Below are 16,122 nucleotides of genomic sequence, written 5' to 3' on the forward strand. Positions count from 1 at the left end.
TAGGTCAGGGATGCCGCACGGTATCCGTTCAGGAGAGGAACATGATCTGTTCTAGAACCTCTAAGGCTTGCACAACATTGAAGTCATACCCAACACCCGTGTCAGTGAACTTAAGCCTCCTGGACACACTCACGTGCTTCCTCAGGGACCCATCAGGCCTCTAGAAGTAGTGACGCTGGAAAGCAAACCTGAACAAGGGAACCTCTGTGCCTGCCTTTTTTCTCATTCCATAAGACTTCAGTTTTGAGGGGTCCCTGCTCCGATAATCAACAAGAGTGCGAGATCCTTCTTTGTGGCGCGTTTGCTAGAGAAAGACCTCAAATTTTTCCTTCTAAGAAAATACGTTTCAGAAAGGCTCCATCTGAGCAATGATGTTCCCCATCTCCATGGTGTGCCGGGTCAGTGGGGAGATCCTGCCTACTGCAATTCCCATGAAGCTATATGGCCTCCTTGCTCATTTCTTGAAAGTCTCCACCCCACTCCCCTGCTACTGGCCCATCTGTATTTATTTGTGTTTCAAAGAACTACAAGCTGCTACAATCCCAGCAGGAATGAAATCTTGGCTTCAGAAAAGGTGTTCTCCTCATACCTAAACTCATATCTATCTTCTTGCCTCTGAAATGTCTCGTTGGACTGGCTGGGAGGGACCCAGCCACCAATTGTGTCTGTTCACCAGAAATCAGGAATGTCAGGTGTGTGAGCTGCCCACTATTAGGGATGAGCCGTCTTCTGATGGCCAAGGCTTACTCCAGCATAGCCTCCTTTTCTTGTGAGAAGCCCCAGATGGCAAGGTCTCCCATCCATGGGTGGGGATGGCGGTGGCCTCGGCTGCAGTGCCATCCTGTATGTGTTTGCCCAGCCCCATGAGCTGTTTGTTTTGACTTCTGCTCAACATTCCTGCCCCACCAAGCCTGGCAGAGACCAGAGAATTCTTCCTGGGGCTGCTGGGACTTCAAGCAATCAATCTGTTGAGGTGCTAGGTAGAGGGTAGGGAGACATTGATGTTGCAGGTGGACATGGAGTTTGGGGTCTCCCTGAAATGCAGGCTGAGAATGAGCATGTGTGTGAGAGGACAAGTGCTGCAGGATTTCAGCACTTCCTAAGTAGCAGGGCCTGGTCCCTGTCTAGCATCCTCAGGAAAACGATAGCGCCTCGGTGTGACGGGCCACGGGGGCTTGCTAAGAGCTTTCCCCTCTTTATCTTCCTGTGCTCATAACTACCAGCTGAGTTCCCATTAACAAACAGGAAAACTGAGGCAGAGAGCAGAGGTAGGCAGCCTATTTATAGTTGCCTTAACTGGACCCCAGGTCTCCCCTTTCCTCATTCGGGCTGTTTTTGGGAAACCCATAGCCTCTCAGCAGGTATTCAGGGGGTAAAGGATCGGGTTGGGAAAGAGGAAATGGAAGATGAAGGAACCGTGCAAAAAGAGCTGATCTAGATTCTTTGAAGAGCCAGGGAGCATGTGATGGCAGCCTTTCCTCCTCATGTGTTGAGAACAAGGAGACCAAGACTGCGCGGTACAGGAGGCTGTAAGCGTCCCCTGAGGCTGCCCTGGCCGCCAGTCTCCGTGTCCACCCTGCTGGCCAATGCATTTTCTTCCCAACCTGACTCTTCCGTCACCAGGATTGGTCTGCACCCTGGAGGGTGGGAGCTGAGCCAGGAGAAAGGGAGCAGGGGTGCTGGGCAAGCCCATTAACCTGATGGCTTTGCTAGGGCTGTCCCTACATCTTCAGGGGCTTTGCCTCAGGCCAGGCTCTGTGTGTCTTGTGCCGAGATGTTCTCCCCTCTCCCTGGCAGGGCCATCGTGGAGTTTGGTGATGAGCAAGAGTGATTCCAGTTTAAGTTAAAGATGCCTGAGCTATAGCCTCCCCACTAACAAGATCAGCGTGCTGAGGGCGCAAGGGCGCAGCTGAAGGGGCGACCTGTAGACTGCTTTGCTGCGTGGAGGAGCTCTGCTGCTGGGCCTGGCAAGCTGCAGGTCACAGGCACTTGTCCAGCAACTCAGAGAGCTCTGGCTATTCACGTCGGCCTGGATCCGAGTTGCTCAGCCTCGGTACTATTGACGTCTAGGGCCGGACAATTCTTTTTGTGGGCACTGCACTGAGCATGGTCCTCGGCTTCCCAGGCCTCTACCCACTAGATGCCAGTAGCACCTCCCCTGGTTGTGACAACAGAAATGTTTCCAGACATTGCCAGATGTTTCCTGGGGAGCAGAATTGCCCCACTGAGACCACTGAAATAAATAGAGCATTTTAGAGCGGGGAGGAGCCCTGGGATTTACCCGCTTCAACCGTGTCAGTTCACAGGTGTGGGAACTAAGGCCAGGAGAGGTAAGGGACTTGCTCCCTGTCACGTGATGAGTGTCAGTGTTGGGAGGCAAGTGTCTTGAGCCCTACACTCATGTGTATGTGCCAGCCACTGTACCAGGTACCGGGTTTCACAGACACATAAGGCCCATCCCTACCCTATAACAATAGTAATTGTTATTACTCTTACAATAGTAGTAACTATTGTTAACACTAATTACACACTTCCTAGATGTGCCAGCCAATCACTGCTGTGCACTTTACATGCCTTTTCTTATTTAATACTCAGCAACACAATGAAGCAGGTACTGTTATTATCTTCCATTTCACAGATGAAGAAATTCAGTGAAGCCAAATAACTTGCCCAAGGTCACTGGCTAGACAGGGAGGAGGGGGTCTGAACCTAACCAGCCTGACTTCAGACTGTTTTTACCCATTGCTGGAAGAGCTCAATTGGACCACAGTAGTGCAGCAGAAAAATTATTATGCCCTTGAATCAAAGCCCTAAATTTAAGTCCTATTTCACTATTCAATCGTCAGTTCAATGAACAATCATTTATTGGGTATTTTGTATTTGTTAGGACCATAGAGGTGATAGGGATACAGAAGGCCAGCCTTTGATGGTTCATGAAAGGATATTCCATGAATGAGCTCTATGACCTGAGGCAAATTCCATCCCCACCTAAGCCTTGGTTTCCCCATCTGTAAAGTGGGGATGATGATGCTGGCCCAGCTCACATGGTCACGTGGGGTCATGTGGGGTCATGTGGGGTCAGTGCAATTAAGGATGTGAAGGGCTTTGCACACTCTGAGCAGGATACAAATGTAAGAGACCATTACTTAATACCCTCATCTGCTCTGTTCTGCTCTGCTCTGCTTACAATTGGGGATCACAAAGGATTGAGACTCGTCTGCTCTCTGATTATGGAGTCAGTGTCAGACTCAAGAATCTGTTGGTTTTGAGGTCCTTGGCAGTTTGCTCTGCTGGAAGCTCATTCCCTTTAATATCAGAGATGACCCCAGCAGCCCGTCATTGTGGTCAGGGGGACATGGTGAAATCTTGGCGGTGAGTGATGACTACAGATGGCTTCCTCTCAGAGCAGAACATGGTGGTTCAGGGACCGCTACTGGGAGAACAACATTCGGCATTTGTAGTGGCGAGGAAGGAAGTTGTCACAGCAAAGTCGGCTGGGGTGAGTCTGACTCAGAGGAAAGACAAGTCAGAGGCCACCAAGTCCCCAGGAAACCACTAAGTCGTGAGCACTCGGTGCAGCAGCCTGCGTGGAGGCACGGGAGGCTGGGGGAGGCTGCTGGGGAAGCCCCTCCTCATTGCCTGGAAGGCCGCAGCAGCGTGCATGACATCTAAATGATTCAGAGCGCGAGCGCCTGAGTCTGCCAAGGCAGCCTGGCTCGGCCCGGGGCCTCCCAGGGGACAGCCAACGACGCGTGCCTGGCCTGCTCATCTGCCTGGCCAGAGCGGCCACAGAAGCAAGGAAGCAGAGAAATGGGCTGTCAGACAGCCAGCCCCGCTGGCCACAGAATCCAGCAGGCAGAGGACATCTTAACTCTGAATTAGAGACCACGAAGTTCCATGAATTGAATGAATATAATAATACCTATTTAATATGATGAGTCGTGAAACGGCATGAGGAAGATGGCTCACATTGTACCCAACTGTAGTAGATACTTAATACATGCTAGATCCTTCTCACTCATAATTCATTTAACTCCCATGGATGGAGCGCCACTGTGTAATAGGTGCTAGGAATACATAGCTGGAGATGACACAGGCACGGCCTTCAAGGAGCATCCAGTCCAGTAAGGGAGAAACAAGTAAAAACATCTGCTTATGCAGATGTTTTAAAATTAGGGCCCAGAAATTTTAAGAGGCTGAGCTAAGGTCACTGGCCAGCAAAGCCAGCACAGGCAGCCCAGCTGCTGCTTCTGCCTCCAGCACGTCCCTGCCTTTCAGCTGAAAGAGCAGTCAGCAGCAGTTGGCAGTGTGAAACCGGTGCCTTCCTGGACCCAAGAACACAAGCACAAGGGCTGGCGGTGTCTCAGGCTGTAAGAGCGACTCTCCAGGCCTCCTTCCAGGACATCGTCCCGAGTCTTCCTTCCTCTTCACGCACACAGTTTCTCCTGCAGCCTCGGGTGTCTGGGGACTTTATTATGTGTGACCAGAACTACACAGTGTGTAGTGGGAAGAATTGGACACTGAGGGGATAGAAGTTGCCAATCTTCTGAATTACTAATTCTTTTTTTTTTTTTTTTGTGATACGCGGGCCTCTCAGTGTTGTGGCCTCTCTCGTTGTGGAGCACAGGCTCCGGACGCGCAGGCTCAGCGGCCATGGCTCACGGGCCCAGCTGCTCCGCGGCATGTGGGATCTTCCTAGACCGGGGCACAAACCTGTGTCCCCTGCATCGGCAGGCGGACTCTCAACCACTGCACCACCAGGGAAGCCCTGAATTACTAATTCTTGAAAAGATGTTTTAAACCTAAAGGATTTGGTGATACCCGGGCTTGAGCCAAGATAAGTGGTCCGGGCCTTTTCACAGCACAAACAAGGCTCATTCCAGTGGGTAGCAGAGAAACAAGATTCTTCATGGCATGAAGCTTCACCTTTCTGTGGGAGCTTAACCCCTACACTCAAAGGAGACTTGAGTTCCATCTGTCCCGTTGATTTCCTGATGTGGGAAGCCAGGCCTAGAGGCCTGATGAGGTATGATGAAGGTCAAAGTGCAGGCTCCTGACAAAGCCAGGACTCACGCCCATGTTGGACCCCAGAGCCGAGTTCTCCTGTGCTCTCTTTTGTCTGTCTCCCAGCTGAATAGTTGCATTAAGAAATTCTCAAATTCATTGCCCTTGGACTAAAAACTGCAGCCCCCTGCCCAGGTGAAGAAAAACCCATGTCCGTGCTGTGTACCCACACAGCTGCCATGTTTATTTAAACCAGTCAGTTCTGACCAAAGAGTCCAGCTTTAAAACCAGGAACAATCCTAATGGGAGACCTGCCGAAGGAATTTAACCCAAAGCGATATTGATTCGTGGGCGTCAGGAAGTGTGCTGTCGGTCGGGCCTCCACCGCTAATTTGCAGTGTGGTAGTAGAACAACCACAGTTCCTCCCCACCTCAGCTTCTTACCTCCTGAGGTGGAGATTCCAGTGCCCCCGCCCCTTCCTCCATCCTGCAACGCCAACACGCCACCTCAGGTTGCCACTCAGGATGGAAGAGCAGGAAATGCTAGACTCTGCTCTATGTATGGGCCCCCCAGTCTGGCACACAGGACAGTTACCCACTACTGACCCACAGAGACCTTCCACCGCTAATGTACAGAACCTGGATTTTCCTATAAACAGACCGGTTGGTCTCAGCAGGCTGAGTGAGGGACAGGCTCAGGGTAGGGTAACGTGGAAAGATGACGCAGGGCATTTGATCATTTATTGGAATTGATGACGCAGGGCAGGTGATCATTTATGGAAATTGATGCCCTTGAGTGGCAGTGTCACAATGCTTTAATTTCAGGCCCAGCTTCTTCTCACTTTCAAAGTCATTCGTAGTGTCAGCTTTTCCCTTTTCCCCTTGGTCTGAATAACACACTAATAAATGTACAATAAGAGCTTTAATGTCCGGGTGATTTACACTAAGAAGAGAGAGCCATTCAAAGGCTTTAAAGATGATTTTTAAAAGCCTTAAAACTCACACCTAGGCTTGTCAGGGACATATTTCCCGGACACCCCGTCACAGGAACAGTCGTGCAGCCGGGAGCTCTCTGAGCAGAGGCGGTCGTGAGATTCCAGTCCTAAGTGTGCGGAGAGGTAGGCCCCACACACAGTGTGGGCTTGGGCAAGTCTCTGAGTCTCTGGGGGCCTCAGCTTTCCTATCTGTATAATGGTAATAACCGAACCACCTCATAGGGCGGTTGTGAAGTTAAATTAGATAATGCAGGGTGGGTGTTCCCCTCACCCCTCCCAGCTACCCCTCTCAGGGCTCCTGGGCCAGTCTTCCTCCAGGCTGCTCAGGGTTGTAGGGGAGTGGGTGTAAGAAGGGCCAAGGTTAGCAATTTCATGCCCCTCGGAAAAATCTAGGTTGCACTCCAAAGTACCAGTCCCACTGACTGTGCCTGGATGTATCCTATTTCTCACCCCTTTAAGTAGTAATATTGAAACAGTGATTAAATGCTAGTCTTCTCTAGCACATGGACTTTAAGCCATCGAAATGGTAGGTCTCAAGATTTGGGGGTACAAATAAGAACCACACAGTTTACAAAATCCATACAGCTGAATTTCCCCCCAGTTGATTCTGATTTTATTAGTCTTGGGAAGGGGCATGAGCATAAGAATTTTTAGAAGTGCCACCAGGATTCTGATGTGCATCAAAAATTAAGAATGACAGCTAATATCTCAGTTTGACTTGCTTGATCACATAAGCGGGTAGCTTTCTATAACTATTTACTAAACACGAAAGAGAAAAGTTAAAAAGAAAGCTTGGAGAGGAGAGATGGACTTGTGTGCAGGGTGGAGAGTCATTTCTCTCTCCCTTATGGGTAGACATCCTAGTGACAAGGCTATCCAAGCCTGGCCTGATCCTGCCTGCTGTGCAGCTCCCAAGCTGGGGTAGCTGGGTGTATCCCAGGTCATGGATGGGACTGGTCTCCACTGGTTGGTCTTCTCAGAACACATCTGTTATTCTTTCTTCAAAAGGACTGTGGCTTTCAAGGCCATGGAGACTGAGAAGAATACATAGTGGACTAGAGGGAGCCTGACCTTTTAGAGTCAGAGGGAGTCTCCATCCCATCTATCCATCCATCTATCCATCCATCCATCCACTATTCACCCACCATCTACCATGCATCTTGTTCTTCAGAATGCCGTATATTGTCTCTCATCTAGTTCCCAGGTTAACAGCAGGGCCATGGCACTCTTTTTTGTTCTTAGGAGGTAGACACTATGTTGTCAATATTCATGGTAAATATCTGCACAGTGCTTGTTCAGGGTACCAGATACATCAACATCCATCGACTCATTTCATCTTCACTGCAATCTGTGTCGTATATATTATTATCCTCACTTTACAGATGGGTAAACTGAATCTGAGTGATGAGTAAACTGAGTCACTGAAAAGAGGTTCAGTGATTTGTCGATAGTCATGGGTAACACACAGGGGAACACAGACCTTCTGTGTCTTTTTAAAATCTCATGTTATTTCCCCGAGGAAGCCTTGTAGTTGAACCCTTGTAGCACACCTGGCTCTGGGGAAATTAAGACCTGTTCTCAACCAGTCAGGAAAAGCTCATCTGATATTTGGTCATCTAGTTCTGGGCCACGCGCCTTGAAGCTAGAGTCCTTGGTTTGTACATCTTCTCATTCTTCACAGTGCCTGGCACGGCACCTAGCACATAGAAGGTGTTCTGTGTTAGGTGAACGGACACCAGATCAGTCTACAATAGTTCTGTGATGCAAGTCTTCTTAAACCTAAGCTCTGAAAATTAAAAGTTCAGCCTGAGATCAGAGAAGAGTCTCCAATCAGTCAAAAGATAAAAAGTACTTCTCCCCACCCTCTGCCCACGCCCAGGGATAGATGTGTGATTCTCCCTGGGGCTCAGGAAGCAGCTGTCAGAGTATACCTCAACTGTGAAGGTTGCCACTAAGTACAAAGGACAATTCCTTTCCTGGCAGGTACAACTTTTACTCACGATTGCTTTCATTGATGGGCGTCACGAAAAATAAATGAAAAGACGATCGGCTTCTGCCAGTTTTGACCTTCGAGATTTGACAGCCCAAGGCTTGTAGTGGGGCTCTTTTGAGCTGATTGCTTTCATTTTCCCACTGTGCCCTGGATATTTGATGGATTGAACACTAGGAAGATTAGAGAACTGTGAATACCTGTAAACCCCTCTGGCAAATCCCATAATGATAAATATATGTTATATGCAAAGAGAAGTCAAAATGCATAAAAGCAATCACTTCTCATCTCAGGAGTGCTTACTGAGCTTCACCGTTTCCCAGTGGGGAGGGAGATATTAAGAACAGGTGGAGGAATTAGGCGATACACCACTGGTGTCAAGGAATTCACCCATTCATTCTATCATGCGTCTGTCAACAAACGTTTATGAGTCTTACTCTGTCCCAGGCAGTGGTTGGACTCTGATGGTTCATCCTGCCTTCAAGGGGCTCAGAATGAGGTTTGGTGTTGAACGACATCAGGGACAGTTGCAGTGCTGTGATGGGTATGTGCGCAGGTGCCGCGGAGGTGCTGGTGACAAGCTGGCATGGAGAAGACAACTGAGCTGGCTCTGATGGGAGAAGGGGAGTGGTCAGGCGGACAGTGAGAGGAAGGCACCCCATACAAAGGGGGCACATATGCCAAGGCCTGGCAGCCTGAGAAAGGAGGTGGTGTGCTGGGGCCGCGTGATCGCTCCGCCACCCTGCCCCATCCAGTCTCTCAGCGTGCCCAGACTCTCAGGTGTCTGTCCCACTGGCTTGCGTGGCAACAGAACCCATCCACTTCCCACCGAGGCAGTCTCCAGACAGACGTCTCTAGACCCCCACCCCTAGCCCACCTCTTCTTGTAGCAAACATCCTGCTACAAGTGCTCAAAAGATTTCACCCTGGGTCCAGGCACTTTTCATACTTTCTCTTTCCCTCTGGTAGGATCTACCTCCCTGGAGACAGTCCATGTATGCAACTGTTTTCTGCTCCAGCACAAGTGGATTTCAGAGTACAAGCTCTTTATGCTTTTTGGCTACTGTTGGCTCAGACCCCAGGACTCTCCTGTCATCTTTCCTTCCTCCCCTCCTCCTTTGCAGGAAGAGTAGCTAAGGCACGTTATTCCTCATGGATTGCCCTCCACCTCATTCTCTGCCAGAGATCCTTATTCATTCTTCAGCCCCCAGTTCAATATCTCCTCCTCTGAGAAGCTCTTTTAGGGTTCCTGGAATGGCATTGGCCCTGTGGCCTGTGATGATCCAGCTGCAGTCCTGGCTCTCCCACTAGTCGACAGGGATCCAGTGCTCTCTCATGGCTGACTTCTTCCTAAGTGCCAACACATAGAGGACAGAGAAGGAGTGAGGCTGCTGGCAGAGGGTGAGCCGGCACCCTGGCAGCCCGAGTAGGGGCTTGCCTCCCTTCCTTCATTCCTCTTAATTTGTATAATAATAATAATAATAATAATGACGAGATGGAAAATTTTAGTCCTTGTTTGGGCTGCTATAGCAAAATGCCACTGATTGGGTGGCTTATAAACAACAGAAGTTTATTTCTTACAGTTCTGGGGTCTGGAGGTCCAAGATCAGGGTGCCAGCAGGAAGAGGGCGCTCTTCCTGGTTCATAGTTAGTGCCATCTCTCTGTGTCCTCACATGGTGGAAGGGGCAAGGGAGCTCTCTGGAGCCTCTTTTATAAGAGCACTAATCCCATTCATGAGGGCTTCACCCTCATGACCTAATCACATCCCAAAGGCCCCACCTCCTAATGCTACCACATTGGGGCTTAGATTTCCACATGTGAATTTGGGGCTCAGACCATAGCCAGGAGGTAACTGGTGCTTCCTGTGTGGTGCTGGGCGTTGGTCTAAGTGTCTTCCATGTGTCATCTCACTTAACACTATGCTTACCACCACTCAACCGGGGAGGCACTTTTATTACCTGCATCTTATAGTGGGGAGGAAGCTGAAGCTCAGTGGGGTTAAGTAACTCCCCCAGAGTCACACAGCTAGTACAGCAGACCGGATTTGAACCCAAGTAGTCCAGCTCCAGAGTCCATGCTCTCAATCACTATGCTACGGGCTTCCCTATCGCCAATAATTAGAAATACATTATCATTTATGTGTGATGATTAACCTTTGATTATTCTTAATAAATGCCCAGCTGCATATTTTCTATGGTATATATATATATATATATATATATATATATATATATATATATATATATATATATATATATATATATATATAATCCTTCCCATCCAAAATTAAGGGCAAAATTCTAAGGCCTCAGCCCACAGAAGAAACACATTTTGGAGAGCAGGCAGCCCTGAGAACAGGAACTAGAAAGCATTATGCCTGGCCCTGCAGAAGGTCATAGAAAGTCCAACCAGGGAATGTGGCCTCGGATTCCTATTTCCTGAAGCTCTGTTCCAATCCTGCCCCCTGCCTGCAGGTATCAGGTCTCTGTCTGTGGCAAGGAGGCAAAAACAGGTGATGGAATCATCAACTCTTTTAGCTGTAGTGGAGAAAGTTTAGGTAACCGGTGCTGACAGCACAGGAGTAAAGAAACACCACAACCTGCATAATCACCCAGGTCAGCCTTGTACTCACTCTAGGCCTCAAAGTAAAGCTCCCTGTTTTTCATTACCTGGCCTGCTTCTAAGTTTTCTTTTTTCCTTTTTCTTTTGTTTGTAGTGCCACACTCACATGTCTAGCTAAACCTCTTGCTGTTAGAAGAGAGATGCATTCTTTTATGGTTCAAAGCCTATGTTAAGAGCTGATCAACCAAGGGATTTCACATTTAAAAGGCTTTACAAAAATCTACACACGGATTTGGTGCAATGTCTCTTCCTGAGAGAATCTTACATCACTAAACTCCAAGAGGAGAGTTCCCACTGCTTTCAGATTACTGATAGCTTTCCCTCTGCCAGTGGGTAAGTCTTGTGGTGGCAAGAAAGGGGAGGGCTTGAAAGGAAGGCCACAGCTTTCGAATAGAGCAGGCTGAGCCCAGGCGTGCGAACTACCATTGCCAGTGGCTTGGATATTTCGTGAGGCCATTCACCCAAAGGCACCAGGTTACCTGAGTGTCTGGGGCCTTCCTCCACCCACGGGGTAACTTTGCTGAAATGACTGGTGAGCAATGGGCCTCTGAGGAGAGAGTCTGTTTCCTCCGTGGCCCTGCTGCTTGACTCAGATTTTCAGTCCATTTGAAGGAGTGTGAGGGAGAAGCCAAAGCCGAATTGTTATTCTGTGTTGTACTGTTAATTCTGTGGAACGTTCCTTGAAGCCTTTGAGGATGATAACCTCAGTGACTCTTCCTGGGTATTAGGAAGTCCCAAAACGGAGCAAATCAAGACCTTAAGGAGAGAACTGGCAGGTGAATATTGCAGGCTGCTGTTAATCCTTTGCTTCAAACCCTTCAGTAAAACCCTGTCCAACCCAGGCTCAAGTCTGAGGCCATTGGCATGGCACCAACCCTGACCTGGCCCCGCCTCTCTTGAGCCTGCCTCACCCCATTCCCTTAGACCCGTACTTCATTTACATCAACTACTTACAGTTGCCCCCAAGTAAAGCAAGTTGTTTCAAGCCCTCTTGTCCCCCTCCACACACACACACACACACACACCTGCCTGACCACCACATACAGTCTTTCTCCTCTTTCAAGAATGAATCTCTTAGTTCCTCTTCCATCAAGCCTTTCCTGAGACTCTACACCCACCCCAGGCCATGTTAATTACACTGTCCTTTGCACCAACTTTTGTTGCCTGTTCCACATCTCTATTAGAGCTCTCAGCACTGTACCACGTCTGTTTCTTTACATGTCTTTCTCACCAAGTAGGCTCCCTAAGAATAGGGATGGGCATTATTTATCATTTTATCTCCAGTGCTTAGCACAGTGCCTGACTCACAGTGTATGTTCAAGAAATGCTATCTAGGGACTTCCCTGGCAGTCCAGGGGTGAATACTCCACGCTTCCACTGCAGGGGGACGCAGGTTCGATCCCTGGTTGGGGAACTAAGATGCCGCATGGCACAGCCAGAAAAAAAGAAGAAAAGAAAGGGGCCAAGAACTCTTCAAGAACTTAAGATATAGTTTTAAGGGGAAAAAAATGCACCTAGAAAGCTCTTGACCAAAATTTTACCTCTATCTTCCACAACAACTTGCTTCCTTCTACCCAACCCCAAATATATTGACTGTCCTCAGCCTGTGTCATCATTTGTAGCCTAACCATCCCACACTGCTAAGCAGATGCCGGCATACATTAGCCTCAGAAATAAGTGGTTCCAATGTTTTCTGATTACCCCACTGTGATCCTTTTATCCCTTGCAATTTTCTAAGTAATTTCCTATATATTTTTTCTATGTTTCCTAATCTTCTACTTGGTACTTTTCCCCCAGTTTCTTCCCCTCCTTAGTTTACTGAAGTCTTTACATCCCCACTTTAAGCACACTGGCTCCTATTGAGTTTTTTATCGTTTCATACAAGCTAGGATGAATTCCAGTTGCATTCTCTCCACTGTTCCTTGAATATCCTCTCCATTATCTTGTTTTTCTCTCCCAGGACCACCATTCCTCCCTGACTGCATGGAATTTTATTCATTATTCTATCTCTATCGGATGTTTACCTGCAGGCCTGAGAGAGACTCCTCTGTCTGGAGTTTTGCAGCCTGGTCACTCTCCATAGGGAGCCTCTTGGTGCCCATTGGGTCATCCTCTCAGTAGACCTAGATGATTTCCATTTCTCAAAATCCCCATTTGTCTGTCATCTTTCTTGATTAACCTTCTGTCACCTTGTCTAAGTTGTCTAACTGGCCTCTGGGGTGTGGGGAGCCAGCGACAGCAGATCCATTGTGTACGGAATGTGAGCCAGATGAATTTGGTGGTTGACAAAGCCAGAATTCAGATAAAAATAAAAACTCCTGCATTTCACTGTATGTCCATGGTCCTTGGGTCCTTGGCCTTCTTCTGTGTCTCCAAGTTCACATTCCCACTTAACCATTTATGCTAAGATGGGTTAAAGGCATAGTCTAGCTAGCAGAACTTGGAAAATATTTCAGTCATAGAATTATCAAGCATTAAAGAAGCTTAAAGGTTATTGAATTCATGATACAGCCAGTATGGAGAACAATGGAGGTTCCTTAAATAACTAAAAGTAGAACTACCATACGACTCATCGGTCCCACTACTGGGCATATACCCTGAGAAAACCATAATTCAAAAAGAGTCATGTACTACAATGTTCATTGCAGCTCTATTTACAATAGCCAGGACATGGAAGCAACCTAAGTGTCCATCAACAGATGAATGGATAAAGAAGATGTGGCACATATATACAATGGAATATTACTCATTCATAAAAAGGAACGAAATTGAGTTATTTGTAGTGAGGTGGATGGACCTAGAGACTGTCATACAGAGTGAAGTAAGTCAGAAAGAGAAAAACAAATACCATATGCTAACACATATACATGGAATCTAAAAAAAAAAAAAAAATGGTTCTGAAGAACCTAGGGGCAGGACAGGAATAAAGACTCAGATGTAGAGAATGGACTTGAGGACACGGGGATGGGGAAGGGTAAGCTGGGACGAAGTGAGAGAGTGGCATGGACTTACATACACTACCAAATGTAAAATAGCTAGTGGGAAGCAGCCATAAAGCACAGGGAAATCAGCTCGGTGCTTTGCGATCACCTAGAGTGATGGGATAGGGAAGGTGGGAGGGAGACGCAAGAGGGAGGAGATATGGGGATATATGTATATGTATAGCTGATTCACTTTGTTATACAGCAGAAACTAACACACCATCGTAAAGCAATTATACTCCAACAAAGATGTTAAAAAAAAGTTATTGAATTCAACCCCTAACCAATGCAAGACCCTCTTCCTAAGCCCCTCTGACTTTAGTTCACCTGGCTCCAACCAGTAGCACACTCACCATCTTGCACAGCAGACCACCCCATCACGGGGCAGCTAGAGCTGCTAGGAAAAACTTGCTAATGGCCCCCTCATTGGCTTTGTTCCCTTGGAAAGTTATTGAATGTCTCTAAAAAGTTATTTAATTTCCTCAAGCCTCTGGTGTCTCATCCATAAAATGGGAACAGTAATACCTACCTTGTAGGATCTTTGTGAGGATTATTGCTTTGAACAATGGTAGCTAATATATATTGAGTTCTTACCATGGTCATAGCACCAAAGCATATGATGGCATTTAATACCGCCATTTCCCTATGAAGCAGTACTATGATAATGTATACAAGGCACCTAGGATCATTGGAGTAGACAATATATGTTAGTCCCGTTCCCATTTCACCATTATCTTGATCCTCTATTTCTCCTCTGAAATCACATAGAACAAGCCTACTTTCTCCTAACAAAGCAGTTTTTCATTTGAGGATAGTTTTCATGTCTCTTCTTAGCTTTCTTCCCCAGGCTAAACAATTTTATTTCTTCTCTAGCATATTTTCCAGAGCCACATTCTTCCAATGTGATCTTACTAGTGAAGGACTTATTCTTCAGTGATCTGGAAAACCCCACCCACCAATGTAGGGTAAACTTGACTCTTTCTTCCACTAGCTGTATCTACTGTTTGAAACCCAGACACCCGCAAGTTGACACCATTAGGAACCAGGGAGGCTGCCAGAGCATTCCATCAAAGTCACGTCTCAGACTGTTCCCATCGGTTTTTGCCGATGGAGAATCCTCACGTTTCTCTTGTGAAGAATGCTTTTGTTTACTACTGACATTCCCCAAAATGTCTGATTCAAAAAGAAAATTAATTCTGGCCCCAGCTTTCACGTCATCTTCTTTGTCTGTCATCCTTGTGGTCTGCCAGTTTTGCCCCTTTGTTCCCCTAATTGCCGGAGACATTTTTATACTGAGTAAATTGCATCAGGCTCACTGCAAAATGAATCAATTTGGAAAGAGTATGAGCTGCACTGTTGTCTTAAGTGTGCATTAACATTTAGATGTGTTATTTAAAACAGGTCTGGGGTTAGTGCCAGGGAGACAGCCTCATGACTATTCTGACTCACTCTCTGTGGCTGAACTTCACAGAAGGGAACTGGGGAACCCTGTAACCCATCACCAGCCCTGTTTAATTCTCCATCCCTCTAGGGAACACTGAACTAGGTAAGATCTTTTAAGAGCTCAGATTTGGGAACTTGATTGACAAACTGAGCTTGACTTGGTGATCTCTGAGTGAAACACAGCTGGAAGTAGGAGCCGACGGGGTGGGAGTAGGGGGGGAGCATCTCTTCCTCTTCCACCATCCATCAGACACACACATGACATCTAGGTTTAAGCGCAAACCAGACAGCCAGAGTCCTTGGCAGTAAAACATAGCACACACAAAGAAACAAAACACGCCAGCCACCCTCTCCAGTGTAAAAATTAAACAATTCTCTGGAAACCAGTGAAAAAGAAAAGCTGCCATCCGGATGATCAGGTGGTGATTCAATGAGCTAATTCTTTTACCATCAGGAAAGTCGGGTAATATCTCCATTAGTAGCAGAAGGTTTAAAAATTGGAGAGAGTGGCAACACCAGGACAATTGTCTGATTTATGCTTTCTCAATCACCTGAGCTCATGGCCTAAACTGGTAATGGACTCCATCCATCAAAAAATTATCCCATCTGGCATCCTGGTTTCTGAAGAAATCTGGACATCCTCGTAGAGAACTGGCTAAATGATATAATGTGTGTGAAAGCCCTTAGCGCAGTTCCTCAGTAAAAGGGGGTTGAATCCATTCAGTCTATTTTAATTTTATGTTCAGAGATATGATGGTGCATTAGATTACACAAGAGAAATAAAGCATCAGTTGTATAATGCTATAATTAAGATCTCAAAGCCTGAGATGTATAACCATGAGGATTGTAAGAATGGCACCTTCTCAGGGAGATCTGCCGGACATCTCCGTCCCTGTGTGTCCCTTCTCTCTTAGCCCCTAAGACTCTTTGTGAGTAATGGCGCCAATCTCATGGAAGGTCACCAACTGTGCATATCTGCCCATTTCTCTCAGTGGAGCCCCAGCTTCATGCAGGCTTTCATTTTGGTGTCTACAGGGTCCAAAACAGTGCCTGGCACACAATACATATTCAATAAGTATTTGTTGAC

General features: G+C 47.2%; 1 protein-coding gene across 1 annotated transcript in view; it reads left to right on the top strand.

The window, feature by feature from the left end:
* Positions 1-16,122, top strand: part of ALK (ALK receptor tyrosine kinase) — a gene marked incomplete at its 5' end in the record, with an annotated part of 722,056 nt that overhangs the window by 400,251 nt on the left and 305,683 nt on the right. The window lies entirely within an intron of this gene.

This window comes from Stenella coeruleoalba, assembly GCF_951394435.1.
Source record: "Stenella coeruleoalba genome assembly, chromosome: 13".
NCBI classification, from domain to species: Eukaryota; Metazoa; Chordata; class Mammalia; order Artiodactyla; family Delphinidae; genus Stenella; species Stenella coeruleoalba.